This window comes from Aquarana catesbeiana, linkage group LG09 (assembly GCF_042186555.1).
Source record: "Aquarana catesbeiana isolate 2022-GZ linkage group LG09, ASM4218655v1, whole genome shotgun sequence".
Lineage (NCBI taxonomy): Eukaryota > Metazoa > Chordata > Amphibia > Anura > Ranidae > Aquarana > Aquarana catesbeiana.
In genome coordinates, this window is record NC_133332.1 from 133,057,570 (window position 1) to 133,072,524 (window position 14,955).

Here is a 14,955-nt window from a genome sequence, read left to right on the forward strand (position 1 = left end):
CAGGTAGGCATGTCATTTAAACAATGCTCAATTGGTACTATAGGGCCCAAAGTGTGCCAAGAAAATATCCCCCGCACCATTACACCTCCACCAGCCTGAACTGTTGATGCAAGGCAAGATGGATCCATGCATTCCTGTTGTTTATGACGAATTCTGACGCAACCATCTGAATGTAGCAGCTGAAATTGAGACTCATCAGACCAGGTAACATTTTTCCAATCTTCTATTGTCTAATTTTGGTGAGCCTGTGTGAATTGTAGTCTCAATTTCCTGTTCTTAGCTGACAGTAGTAGCACCCGGTGTGGTCTTCGACTGCTGTAGCCCATCTGCTTCAAGGTTTGATGTGTTGTGCATTCAGAGATGCTATTCTGCATCCCCTGGTTGTAACGAGTGGTTAGTTGAGTTACTGTTGCCTTTCTATCATCTCAAACCAGCCTGCCCATTCTCCTCTGACCTCTGACATCAACAAAGCATTTTTGTCCACTTAACTGCCACTGGATATTTTCTCTTTTTGGACCATTCTCTGTAAACCCTAAAGATGGTTGTGCGTGAAAATCCCAGTAGATCAGCAGTTTTTGGAATACTCAGACCAGACCGTCTGGCACCAACAACCATGGCATGTTCAAAGTCACTAAAATACCCTTTCTTCTCCCTTCTGATGCTCGGTTTGAACTTTAGCAAGTAATCTTTATCACGTCTAGATGCCCAAATGCATTGAATTGCTGCCATAGGATTCGCTGATTAGCAATTTGTGTTACTAAGCAATTGAACAGGTGTACCTACTAAAGTGGCCAGTGAGTGTACAATCTGGTGCATAAAGCTTATCAAAAGATAACAGGGTAATTCCCCATTAGGTAAATAATGAAGAGGTATAACTACCCTAGTAGGTGGGTAGTGAGGCTTTCAATAATCAAACAAATGTTATGAGTAAAGTCTCACAAATATGCCATATACCAAAAACAAAGAAACATCAAACATCGTTCACACAGAGAGGGCTTTCTACAATGAGAGCAATAAGGATACCTCTCTTGGGCATACAGGTAACATGTTACATTTACCCGTAATCCAGGAGGTCAGACACTAAAGCTAGCTTCTGTATTCTTCATCCTTAGCAACCTCCATTCCCATAAGGCAAGCAGGCCTACCGGTAATTGGTCGCCTCCAGGACTTATACTCAATGCTATAGTGCCTGTATACCACACCGTGGCAGGCTCGAACTGAGCAAAGCAAAGAGGTACTTATTGTTGTTAGACAGGCAGAGTGGTTCAATGACAGTCCAGGTACAAGGCAGGCAAGGTTCAGAATAGATAGGGACAAATCCGTAATCAAAAGGCAGGCAGAGCTCAGAGAACAGTCCATCATCCAATCTGAGGTCGTTACTGAGGCAATTCAATCTAGCAGAGCAGGGCAGACAAATAGGTAGCCTGGAACATGTATTACACAAGCTATCACAAGCATGAGACTGCAGGCTTGGTGTCCACTCAGAGACCGATCACATCAATCACCTTGCAGGTGGAAAGACAGGCAAGGAGAATACCACAGCTGCTGGAATGTGGAGCAGAAGCATTACATGCTCCTGACATAACAATACTATGATTGTGACTAGACAAGTATCTGGAATTCTCGATGGGTGTGTAGCATCCAGAAAACTTAAAAACTTAGCTAAGAAAGAAAAGAAACATTGTAGAACCAAGAGAGAAAGAGAGAGAGAGAGAGAGAGAGAGAAAGGGAAAAAAAAGGAAAGGGTGGGAAAAGGGAGAAAGAAAAATGCAAGACCCATACACTATGATGAGGAATGAAGTCAGGTATCCAATAAAGGATAGCGAGTAATATGACAGAGAAATAGATCAATCAACTTGGGTACAACCAGCCTGCCAGATTCTCTTGCAATTATCGCTAGTGGCTGCTATAGCCGCTAGCGATAATCACTGTCTTCTGCTGGTGGGGATGACTTCCCCGCCTGTCCCCGCCCCCCTGCCCAGAGCAGATAATGGCCAGGCAGGAGGGATTTCCACATCAACACTGTCTGTCTTGGTGAGGTAATCAAGTACATTGATTTCCCGTGGTTGCAGGAAAGAAATTTGCTCTGTATATGGCCGGCCTAAGTGAGAATAAGGGTATGTACCTTAGATCTAAGAGATTAGAGAGAATATTGGGATATAAACTCCTAAATATTTAACGGCTCAGTGTTGCCACTTAAAGGAGTGATTCAAACAAAGCCCGGAGCTCTCCAGAGAGGATAAGGAGATGGTAATGGCCTCTGTTTTATCGTTTTATCATAATTCATTTTAAAATGACTCACTAATCTGAAGTCTGAAAATTCCCTTGTAAGCGATGGGAGAGATGTAAGCGGGTAAGAGACATAAAGATAAAGAAAAAAGTTCAGTGCGCTACTCAAATAATAATGTGAAAAAATTATAGTTCATATGGAAAATGATGGTATCATAAACCGGAGGTGTGATTCCTCTTTAAATTTTCAGTAAATCTTTTATGGATCTTCTAAGACAGTGCAGAAATAGGAAAAGGGGGCTGCTTACCAGATTTGATGGATCCCCACCACAGAGATCATGCGAGCCTGAACAAACTCCTCTCGGGGTCAGGAACAGCTGGTGTTTGAGTAGAGACAGACTTCCCTCCACGCCTGGTAGTTGAAATTTCATAGCCTCCTCTCCCATTCGATGCCTGTTTAGGAGAAATGTACGTTGGGTGGAGCCAGAGGTCCTGACGTCACCACACTCTCAGCTGATCGGCTTTGGCGTCGGCTGTGTTTTCTAATTGCTACGGTGTTTTACCCTGCCAATGCTTTGATGTCAGTTGTCCATTCATGGATTAAAGCATTTTAAACTACTGCACAATGAAGCGCCTCTTTTTCTTTTAAAATATACTATTTCCTGCTACGAGTGGTCTTGCTGGAGCAGCTAATGGAGGAGAGCGTTCCTGATTGCCGCCTCTGAAATTTTAACTACCAGGCATGGAGGGAAGTTTGTCTCTACTCAAAGACCAGCTGTTCCTGACCCCGAGAGGAGTTTGTTCAGGCTCGCATGATCTCTGTGGTGGGGATCCATCAAATCTGGTAAGCAGCCCCCTTTTCCTATTTCTGCACTGTCTTAGAAGATCCATAGAAGATTTACTGAAGATTTAAAGAGGATTCACACCTCCGGTTTATGATACCATCATTTTCCATATGAACTATAATTTTTTCATTTCTTTATATTCACATTTTTATTTGAGTAGTGCACTGAACTTTTTTCTTTATACTGTATAAAACCTCATGTTCAAGGTTTTTTAGTTGCAGCACTCAGGATTATTTATGTTTCATAAATTTGTGATTTTGTGCGTTTTTTATGCACTTTTAAAATAGATTTTCACTAATTTAAATTTCACATTGGTTTATCACAGTTGGGGGTAGCGCGGAGCGTTTACCATATATTATAAGAGACATAAAGAGGAAGGTCATTTGCATAGAGGGATCATTTGTAGTGATGGGAGCCCACCTCAATACCCTTGATATCTGGGTTTTTACGGAGAGCAGTGGAAAGGTATTCCATAGTCAGAAGAGAAGGGGCATCCCTTGTGAGTCCCATTTTAAATTTTAATTGGATCTGAGAGCAGGTTATTAGAGCATATTCTCACGGAAGGGTTAATGTTTAGCGCCAAAATTGAAATGTTGGGTCCCAAACCTATTTGTTGAAGGGCAGCCTGAAGGAAGTCCCAACGGACACAGTTGAATGCCTTTTCAGCATCCACCGATATAAGGCAAGCGTGGATATAGCACTTTTGAGTATATTCGATTAAATGGATTGTTTTGAGGGTGTGATCTGGGGCTTCCCAGCCTGGTGTGAACCCAACTTGTTCAAGGTGTATTAGGTCTGGAAGAAGGGGTCTAAGGCAGTTAGCGTTAATTTTGGAATAAAGACATATGTCAATATTGGTAAGGGAAATAGGGCGGTAGCTACCACATAACAACTAGTCCTTGCCATGTTTGGGCAGAACTGTGATGTGTGCCTCCAAGGCTTAAGTGGAGAAAGCCATAGCTCCAGATATAGCATTGTAAGTTTTAGTAAGAAAGGATAAGAGAAGACCCTGGAAAAATGTATAGAAATCCGTAAATCCATTGGGACCTGTGCTTTTATTAGTTTTGATCTGTGAAATATTACCCAGTAGTTTCTCTTTATAAAAAGGCTGGTCTAGAACGGTTGCCACAGATAGAGAAAGAGTAGGAAGAGCTGTGTTGGAAACATATTCCGATACTTTGGACAAAAATGAGTCCCATGAGATATTAGGGGGGAGCAGCAGGCAAGGTGTATAAATGCTCTTAAAAGGCCTGAAAGGGTCCAGCAATCTCTTTAGGGTGGTGTGTGAGCCAGCCCTCAGGTTTTTTTGCTTTTGTAATGAATATAAAGTTTTTAAATGATCCTCCCACATGCTAGAAAATAAATGTTCCATGAGTCATTAAATAACACCAAAACAAATTTTTTTAATTTAATTTGCCGGAAAATAATGCTTGATCCATGAAATCACTGAATATCTCCAAAGCAATTTTAGTTAAAACGTTTTCTTTGGTGTTATTAAGCAATAGAGTTGGATGGAAGGTTCAAGGTTAAGAAAAAGTTTGGCTCGAGCATCATCTGTAAGCCCCTTTCGGGGAACACCCGAATTTGCCGGATGATCGGCAGGAGATTCGCCTGCCCAGTGCCCCACAATGCACTGCATGCAACACAGTGCATTCTAGGGCCCTAATTGGATGAAGCGGTCAGGTGCAAGGCTTTGGCAATTAGGAAACAGAGCACTGTCAGAGCCCTGATTGGACAAAGTGATGATGACTTTGTCCAATCACAGCTCAGTGCTCATAGTCCCACTCCACACTATAAAAGGTTCCTTCTCACAGGAAGATTTTGCAGTGCATTCTTGGAGTGGAAATAGATACAGCAGGGCTCAGTTTGCTACTAGTGAGTTAGTATGTTCTCTTATTGTGACTCTGAGTGTAGCGTATTAGTGTAGTGTTAGTATAGTGTGTCAGTATATGATAGTGTGTCAGTATAGTGTGTCTGTATAGTATGAGCGTAGTGTCAGTGTAGTGTGTTAGTCTGGTGCAATGTTTAACACAGCATTACATAACAGTTAGTGCTGTATATAGTGCTGTATACCTTTTTTTTTGGTTGCTGAGAGGTTTTTTTTTGTCCCCTGCCTGCCCCCCTTTTTCTTAAATTGTCAGCCACAGTTTTTCTGGCTGCGACACCGGTGTTCCCCCTTTTTAATTTTTTTAAAGTTTTTACATTTCTGTCAGCATCAGTCCTCAAATTAAAGTGCACCAAACACCTCTTTTCATTAAAGTGCATCCAATCACACATTTCCCAGTTTCTATTAAATTTGAGTAATAACCCCCCCATCATGTCTGGGAGGCCAACAAGGAGAGGCAGACGTTCCCATGCCACTATGAGGGGGCCAGCAGCGTTTGTGTCCACAGGTAAAGGTGGACATGGTATATCCTCAGGCAGGACACATTTGTCTCTGTTTAGTCATGTTGCCCATGCTATCCACCCACAGCAAGCAGAGGAGGCTGTGGACTGGCTTACTAAATCATCCTCAATCTCCTCATCCTCTATGACCCAAGTTGACACTAGTGCACAGTCCACCGCAGCTGCCAAAGCCTGCCTCCTTATCCACAGTTACTTCTGCCATAGCCCCAGCATCATGCATGGAGGAGTCAGCTGAATTATTTGAACACAGCATTAGCCACTTGCTCCTTGAGGATGCACAGACATTTCTTGAATCTGATCTTGTTTCTGAGGTAGAGGAAGGGAGAAACATGAGCCTACAGAAAGGGGAGAAAACTGATAAACAGCAAATTGGCAGTCATGTTCCCCCAGCCACAGCATATTGCCAAGATTGCTCCAGTGATGATGAGGATGGAGGGAATGATGATGATGAGGTCACTGACGTAACTTGGGTGCTGTATAGAGCAGAGGAGGAAAGTGAGGGGGAGGCACAATCCCAACGAGGCAGCATGTCCTTCAATGGCAGCCATCATAGAAGAGTAGAGAACAGCCACCCCATTCCATCAGATTGTGGAGCTGTTATCTCCCGGCCAACTTTCCGCAGCTCAGCTGTGTGGGCCATTTTTATCACACGTGCAGCCGAACGCACTGTTGCAATTTGCAATCTCTGCTGCAAGCAGATCAAGTGTGGCAAAAACACCAGCCATTTGGGCACCACATGCTTGACAAGGCATTTTACCTCCCACCACTCAGCCCTTTGGCAAGAGCACCTGAAAGCCACACACAAGGGACACAGTTCTTCTCCTCCTCACTCCTCACCTTTCATTTCTACCCCCGCTACATCGCCTTGAAAAAGTATTTATACCCCTTGAAATTTTCCACATTTTCTCATGTTACAACTAAAAACGTAAATGTATTTTATTGGGATTTTTTGTGATATACCAACACAAAGTGGCACATAATTGTGAATTGGATAGAAAATGATAAATGGTTTTTAATTTTTTTTTTTTACAAATAAATATAAATATGAAAAGTGTGGCATGCATTTGTATTCAGCCCCTTTACTCTGATACCCCTAACTAAAATTGAGTGGAACCAATTGCCTTCAGAAGTCACGTAATAAGAAAACAGAGTCTACCTGTGTGTAATTTAATCTCTGTATAAATATGTCTGTTCTGTGAAGCCCTCGGAGGTTTGTTGGAGCACCTTAGTGAACAAAAAGCATCATAAAGGCCAAGCAACACACCAGACAGGTCAGGAATAAAGTTGTGGAGAAGTTTAAAGCAAAGTTAGGTTCTAAAAAAATATCAATCTCACAGAGCACTGTTCAATCCATCATCCGAAAATAGAAAGAGTATGGCACAACTGCAAACCTACCAAGACATGGCCATCCACCTAAACTGACAGGCCAGGCAAGGAGAGCATTCATCAGAGAAGCAGCCAAGAGGCCCATGGTAACTCAGGTGGGAGAATCTGTCCACAGGACAATTATTAGTTATACACTCCACAAATCTGAGTGACAGTGTGGCAAGAAGAGAGCCATTGTTGAAGGAAAGCCATAAGAAGCCCTATTTGCAGTTTGCGAGAAGCCATGGGGGGGACCCAGCAAACATGTAGAAGAAGGTGCTCTTGTCAGATGAGACCAAAATTTTAATTTTTTTGGCCTACAAGCAAAACGCTATCTGTGGTGGAAATATAAAACTACAAATTACTCTGAACACACCATCCCTAACATGAAACATGGTGGCAGCATCATGTTATGAGGATGCTTTTCTTCAGCAGAGACAGGGAAGCTGGTCAGAGTTGATGGGAAGATGGATGGAGCCAAATACAGGGGAATTAAAGAAAACCTGTTAGGGTCTGCAAGTGACTGGGAAGGAGGTACACCTTCCAGCAGGACAACTCTAAACATACAGCCAGAGCTATAATGGAATGGTTTGGATCAAAGCATATTCATATGTTAGAATGGTCCAGTCAAAGTCTAAACCTAAATCCAATTGAGAATCTGTGGCAAGACTTAAAAATTGCTGTTCACAGATACTCTCCATCCAACCTGGCAGAGCTTGAGCTATTTTGCAAAGAAGAATGGGCACAAATGTTACTCTCTAGATGTGTAAAGCTGGTAGAAACCCAAATCCCCAAAAACTTACAGTTGTAATTGTAGAGAAAGGTGGTTCTCCAAATTATTGATGCAGGGGGCTGAATACAAATGCATGCCACACTTTTCACATATTTATTTGAAAAAAAAATTGAAAACCATTTATCATTTTCCTTCCACTTCACAATTATGTGCCACTTTGTGTTGGTCTATTACATAAAATCTCAATAAAATACATTTACATTTTTGGTTGTAACATGACAAAATGTGGAAAACTTCAAGGGGTATGAATACTTTTTCAAGGCACTGTATATCCTATGACCTCTCAGCAGCCTGCACTGACAGGGATAATGGTATAGCAAAGGGTGTCACAGGTCCTTGCAACACATCTGCCAGAAGCACACCACCATCTGTAGAGTATAGCAGACACATTTCTCTGCCCCAGCTGCTGCATAAAAAAAAAAATACACTCCCTGCCACCCACATACTCAGTGTCTAAATTCCAGCTTGTCCAAAAAGAAAGCTTGCATGGGAAATCAATTTAAATGTATTTTTGTTTTTGTTTTCTTTATAAATGTCAGTTTTGCTGCAGCAGGTTCTATACATAGATGTTCCACTGTGTATGCAAACTTAGGGGACCACCCAGGCACTATATTTAAAGGAATTCATTTTTATTGTTTCACTTTAAGCATCATTAAAATCACTGCTCAAGTGCAGTACCCGGGCCCCCATACCCTTTTTATGACCAATAACTTGCATATAAGCCTTCAAAATGGGGACATTCAATTGCTCAAGTTCGGGTCCCATAGACTTTAATAGGGTTCATGGCTCAGATCCAAACCGTGAATAACCGTGGGGTGTTCGGACCGTCTCTATTAAGCATTATCACAGATTAACCACTTGAGCCCCGGACCATTATGCTGCCTAAGGACCAGAGGTCTTTTTCCAATTTGGCACTGCGTCGCTTTAACTGCTAATTGCGCGGTCATGCAATGCTGTACCCAAACGAAATTTGCGTTCTTTTCTTCCCACAAATAGAGCTTTCTTTTGATGGTATTTGATCACCTCTGCAGTTTTTATTTTTTGCGCTATAAACGGAAAAAGACTGAAAATTTTGAAAAAAAAATGATATTTTCTACTTTTTGTTATAAAAAAATCCAATAAACTAAATTTTAGTCATACATTTAGGCCAAAATGTATTCGGCCACATGTCTTTGGTAAAAAAAATGTCAATAAGCATATATTTATTGGTTTGCGCAAAAGTTATAGCGTCTACAAACTAGGGTACATTTTCTGTAATTTACACAGCTTTTAGTTTATGACTGCCTATGTAATTTCTTGAGGTGTTAAAATGGCAGGGCAGTACAAAACCCCCCCAAATGACCCCATTTTGGAAAGTAGACACCCCAAGGAAATTGCTGAGAGGCATGTTGAACCCATTGAATATTTATTTTTTTTGTCCCAAGTGATTGAATAATGACAAAAAAAAAAAAAAAATATTTACAAAAAGTTGTCACTAAATGATATATTGCTCACACAGGCCATGGGCCTATGTGGAATTGCACCCCAAAATACATTCAGCTGCTTCTCCTGAGTATGGGGATACCACATGTGTGGGACTTTTTGGGAGCTTAGCCGCGTACAGGGCCCCGAAAACCAAGCACCGCCTTCAGGATTTCTAAGGGTGTAAATTTTTGATTTCACTCTTCACTGCCTATCACAGTTTCGGAGGCCATGGAATGCCCAGGTGGCACAAAACCCCCCCAAATGACCCCATTTTGGAAAGTAGACACCCCAAGCTATTTGCTGAGAGGCATATTGAGTCCATGGAATATTTTATATTTTGACACAAGTTGCGGGAAAGTGACACTTTTTTTTTTTTTTTTTTTGCACAAAGTTGTCACTAAATGATATATTGCTCACACAGGTCATGGGCATATGTGGAATTGCACCCCAAAATACATTTAGCTGCTTCTCCTGAGTATAGGGATACCACATGTGTGGGACTTTTTGGAAGCCTAGCCGCGTACGGGGCCCCGAAAACCAAGCACCGCCTTCAGGATTTCTAAGGGTGAAAATTTTTGATTTCACTCCTCACTACCTATCACAGTTTCGGAGGCCATGGAATGCCCAGGTGGCACAAACCCCCCCCAAATGACCCCATTTTGGAAAGTAGACACCCCAAGCTATTTGCTGAGAGGCATGGTGAGTATTTTGCAGCTCTCATTTGTTTTTGAAAATGAAGAAAGACAAGAAAAAACTTTTTTTTTTTTCTTTTTTCAATTTTCAAAACTTTGTGACAAAAAGTGAGGTCTGCAAAATACTCACTATACCTCTCAGCAAATAGCTTTGGGTGTCTACTTTCCAAAATGGGGTCATTTGGGGGGGGTTTGTGCCACCTGGGCATTCCATGGCCTCCGAAACTGTGATAGGCAGTGAAGAGTGAAATCAAAAATTCACGCCCTTAGAAAGCCTGAAGGCGGTGCTTGGTTTTCGGGGTCCCGTACGCGGCTAGGCTCCCAAAAAGTCTCACACATGTGGTATCCCCGTACTCAGGAGAAGCAGCAGAATGTATTTTGGGGTGCAATTTCACATATTTCCATGGCATGTTTGAGCAATATATCATTTAGTGACAACTTTGTGCAAAAAAAAAAAAAAAAAAAAAAAATTTGTCTCTTTCCCGCAACTTGTGTCGCAATATAAAATATTCCATGGACTCGACATGCCTCTCAGCAAATAGCTTGGGGTGTCTACTTTCCAAAATGGGGTCATTTGGGAGTGTTTTGAACTGTCCTGGCATTTTATGCACAACATTTAGAAGCTTATGTCACACATCACCAACTCTTCTAACCACTTGAAGACAAATCCCTTTCTGACACTCATTGTTTACATGAAAAAGTTATTTTTTTTTGCAAAAAAATTACTTTGAACCCCCAAACATTATATATTTTTTTAAAGCAAATGCCCTACAGATTAAAATGGTGGGTGTTTCATTTTTTTTTTCACACAGTATTTGCGCAGCGATTTTTCAAATGCATTTTTTGGGGAAAAAACACACTTTTTTAAATTTTAATGCACTAAAACACACTATATTGCCCAAATGTTTGATGAAATAAAAAAGATGATCTTAGGCCGAGTACATGGATACCAAACATGACATGCTTTAAAATTGCGCACAAACGTGCAGTGGCAACAAAATAAATACATTTTTAAAAGCCTTTAAAAGCCTTTACAGGTTACCACTTTAGATTTACAGAGGAGGTCTACTGCAAAAATTACTGCCCTCGATCTGACCTTCGCGGCGATACCTCACATGCATGGTGCAATTGCTGTTTACGTTTGACGACAGACCGCCGCTTGCGTTCGCCTTAGCGCGAGAGCAGGGGGCGACAGGGGTGCTTTTTTTTTTTTTTTTTTTTTTTTTCTTTATTATTTTTTTTGCTTTTTTATCTTATTTTTAAACTGTTCCTTTCATTTTTTTTTTTTTTTTTTTTAATCATTTTTATTGTTATCTCGGGGAATGTAAATATCCCCTATGATAGCAATAGGTAGTGACAGGTACTCTTTTTTGAAAAAATTGTGGTCTATTAGACCCTAGATCTCTCCTCTGCCCTCAAAGCATCTGATGACACCAAGATCGGTGTGATAAAATGCTTCCCCAATTTCCCAATGGCGCTATTTACATCCGGCGAAATCTAAGTCATAAAATGCTCGTAGCTTCCGGTTTCTTAGGCCATAGAGATGTTTGGAGCCACTCTGGTCTCTGATCAGCTCTATGGTCAGCTGGCTGAATCACCGGCTGCATTCTCAGGTTCCCTGTTGAGACAGGAGAGCCAGAGAAAAACACGGAAGACGGTGGGGGGGGGCTTTCCCTCCCATGGCTTGTAAAAGCAGTCTAGAGGCTAATTAGCCACTAGGATTGCTTTTACATGAAAGCCAACCGCTGGCTGAAAAGAATGATACCAAGATGATACCTAAACCTGCAGGCATCATTCTGGTATAACCATTCAAAGTCGTGAATGGCGTACCTGAAGACAAAAAAATGGTTAACAATAAAGCACAGTAAACGGTAAAGTATAAAAAATTGCATACCTGAAAGCAAACATGATAAACCATAATAACAATAAAACATTGCAGAATAGAATACAGTAAAAAAGAGCAGAACAAGAGAGAGAGAATAGAGAGAGAGAGAACAATAAAACGACAACTATTTTTTTTTTATTTTATATATATTTTTTTTTTTTTTTACACTTTTTTTGTAACTAACTTTTATAACTGTAACCGGTTCCAGGTTCGGGTCTCTTAAAATGCGATGGCATCTTGGGAGACCCTGTGAAAGTGTGCCTAGTCTGTGCAATGCTGTACCCTACGCTAATACTCAACTAGTGTATGGTAGCGTTCAAAACATTCACCAATGCAAAGACCAGGATTGTCAGGACAGGAGGGACAATAATAGAGGGTGTCACGCCTATATTCGCGCTTGCTGCAGACACGACATCTTTTTTGGGGGTTCGTTGGGTAGGGGTACTCGGGAGGACATAAAGAAAATGCCTCTTATGCAGCCGACTGCATTTGGTTGGGGATGTGAATGGGGGAAGTACGGGCGCTGCAGAAGCGGTGGGTTCCCAATTAGGATTGGCGAATGCAGCAGGAAGGGCACTATGGGCACGACGGGCCTGTGTTTGTCTTCTTGGTGGCAGCGGGACACTACTTGTGCTTGCCACCTCACCAGCTTGAACTGCACTTATGGGACTCGCCACGTCACCAAGTGTTACTGCAGTGCTGGTTTGACTACGACCGGGGTGTACTAGGCCGCTGGCGCTTGCCAGTTCAATAAAAAGCTACCAAAGAAAATGTTAGCGATCGCAGGGATCAGGCCTGACTCTGCGAACGCTGCAGTTATGCGTTAAGTGTTTTGTAAGTGACAGTGATCGATCGATACTGCACTTGGGTGGGCTGGGCTGGGCGGAGGGGCAAAACGCAGGTGCTAGCAGGTATCTGGGCTGATCCCACTAACACTGCGTTTTTGGGAACCCTAAACTGCTGGGGACGCCAGTATAGATCTAATCGGATCAGATATTGATCCGATCAGATACTATACCACTAAGGGAGCTGTACGGTGCGTGCGTGGGTGTTAGCGCTACTGGCGCTAACCTGACGCTGCCTGGGGCTGGTGCTTGCCAGTTCACCGAAATGCTACCAAAAAAACTGTTAGCGATCGCAGGGATCAGGCCTGACTCTGCGAACGCTGCAGTTATGCGTTTAGTGTTTTGTAAGTGACAGTGATCGATCGATACTGCACTTGGGTGGGCTGGGCGGAGGGGCAAAACGCAGGTGCTAGCAGGTATCTGGGCTGATCCCGCTAACACTGCGTTTTTGGGAACCCTAAACTGCTGGGGACGCTAGTATAGATCTGATCGGATCAGATATTGATCCGTACAGATACTATACCACTAAGGGAGGTGTATGCTGCGTGCGTGGGTGTTAGCGGTACTGGCGCTAATCTGACGCTGCCTGGGGCGACGCATATCACCGCCGGGCGATCAGGGGGCTAAACCTTTATTCAGTAATAAACGGCGGGTGCCCTGACACTATAAAAAATAAACAAACTAACCAGCGTCACCCGTAACAGTTATACGGTGATCATTGGTAAAAGGGTTAACTAGGGGGCAATCAAGGGGTTAAAACATTTATTTGGTAGTATATGGGGGTCCCTGTCGCTATAAAACGCTGAGGGCGAACCTAAATATTTAGGTCCCTAACTAGCGTCACCAGCGACACTAATACAGCGATCAGAAAAATGATCAAGGGGTTAAAACTTTATTAGGGGGGGTTAGGGGGGTATCCTAGACCTAAAGGGGGGTAATACTAACTGTCCCAACACTGTAACTGTCACAAACTGACACCAGTGCAGTAATCAGAAAAAAAAAAAAAAACTGCTGGTGTCAGTTTGTGACAGGGGGGGGGGGTGATTGGGGGGGGATCGGGGGGCGATCGGGGGGGGGATCGGGGTGTTTAGTGTGCCTGGCATGTTCTACTGTATGTGTGTGTGTTTGTGCACTCACATACCTGTCTTCTCTCCTCGGGCCGGAACGGAAATTACCGAGCCGAGGAGAGATGACATCATTTCCTTTGCTGCTGTTTAGCATACAGCAGCAAAGGAATGATGTGATTGGCCGGCGGCGATCGCGAGGGGGGGGCCACGAACGGATGGCCTCCCCCTCACCTCTGATCGCCGCTGGACAAAAGACGACCGCCTCGGGCACCGGGGGGGGGTCCGATCGGACCCCCCACCCGCGGAAGGCAAATCATGTATATGTACGTGATTTTGCCTGTCCGTGCCACCTTGCCGACGTAAATCGGCGTGAGGCGGTCGTCAAGTGGTTAATAATTATTTCCCTCACCTGAACTTTGTAAAGTAAGGGTTTATTTCTGGATTGAGGTAGAATACATACAGAGGGATATCTAAATCACTGAGACTACATATAGAGGAATCTCTATATAACTGAGGCTGAGGAATAAAAATTGCAAAAACAAATTCAATACTTTAGTACAAGTCTGTATTTAGAAACAGTTCAGCTGGGAACACACAAGCAGAACAAGTATGGTCATTTTACTAGTTCAGTAACAATTGTTGCTGCCTGCAGTTACTTTTAAAAGTGTGTGTTTAAGTACTATCTAATCAATGCAGCTTCTATTAATATAACATAGTCATAGTCTCTATTACATAGTAGACGGTGTAACACTGTGTACATCTGTAATCAATAATGGAGATAAACAGCTCTGCCATCTGTCCAAATTTTATATAGATTCTAAATGATAGTTTTATACAGTGTATTTGTAAAGGCTGGATAGCCAGTTAGATAACTTCCAGATTAAAGTGTTTTCAACTGACTTCCTTCTGCATCTTGTTTATATTGCTCAATTTCCACTTTCGCTATGTATTTTCTCTAGGGGAAGAATTGGCCTTATCATAATCAGTTTGTTGACAAGATGTTGGACATTTGCCATTCAGATACTTGAGTAATTATTCACCAAGGGCTTAGGACTAAATGCTGCTCCACTGTTTCTTGGAGACTAGAGTGATCTTTACAATGAAGTGTTTTTTTTTTTTTTTATATTTCTAAATATGAGTAATGAGGAGTTACTTTTCAAGATCAGAATTTAGCAAGTTTAATAATTCATTGTATGCTAAGTCTAATAAACAAAATGTATTGCGTTGAGCATTGTGGGTAATTCTCAATGATGTAACACTGAAAAAGTCACAAATTTGTCTTAAAACTCAGTTTTTATACATTGCAATAAGAAGAGCTTAAAAAAGTGCACAGCAGTGCGCATGCGCGAGAGCTCCAACATGGC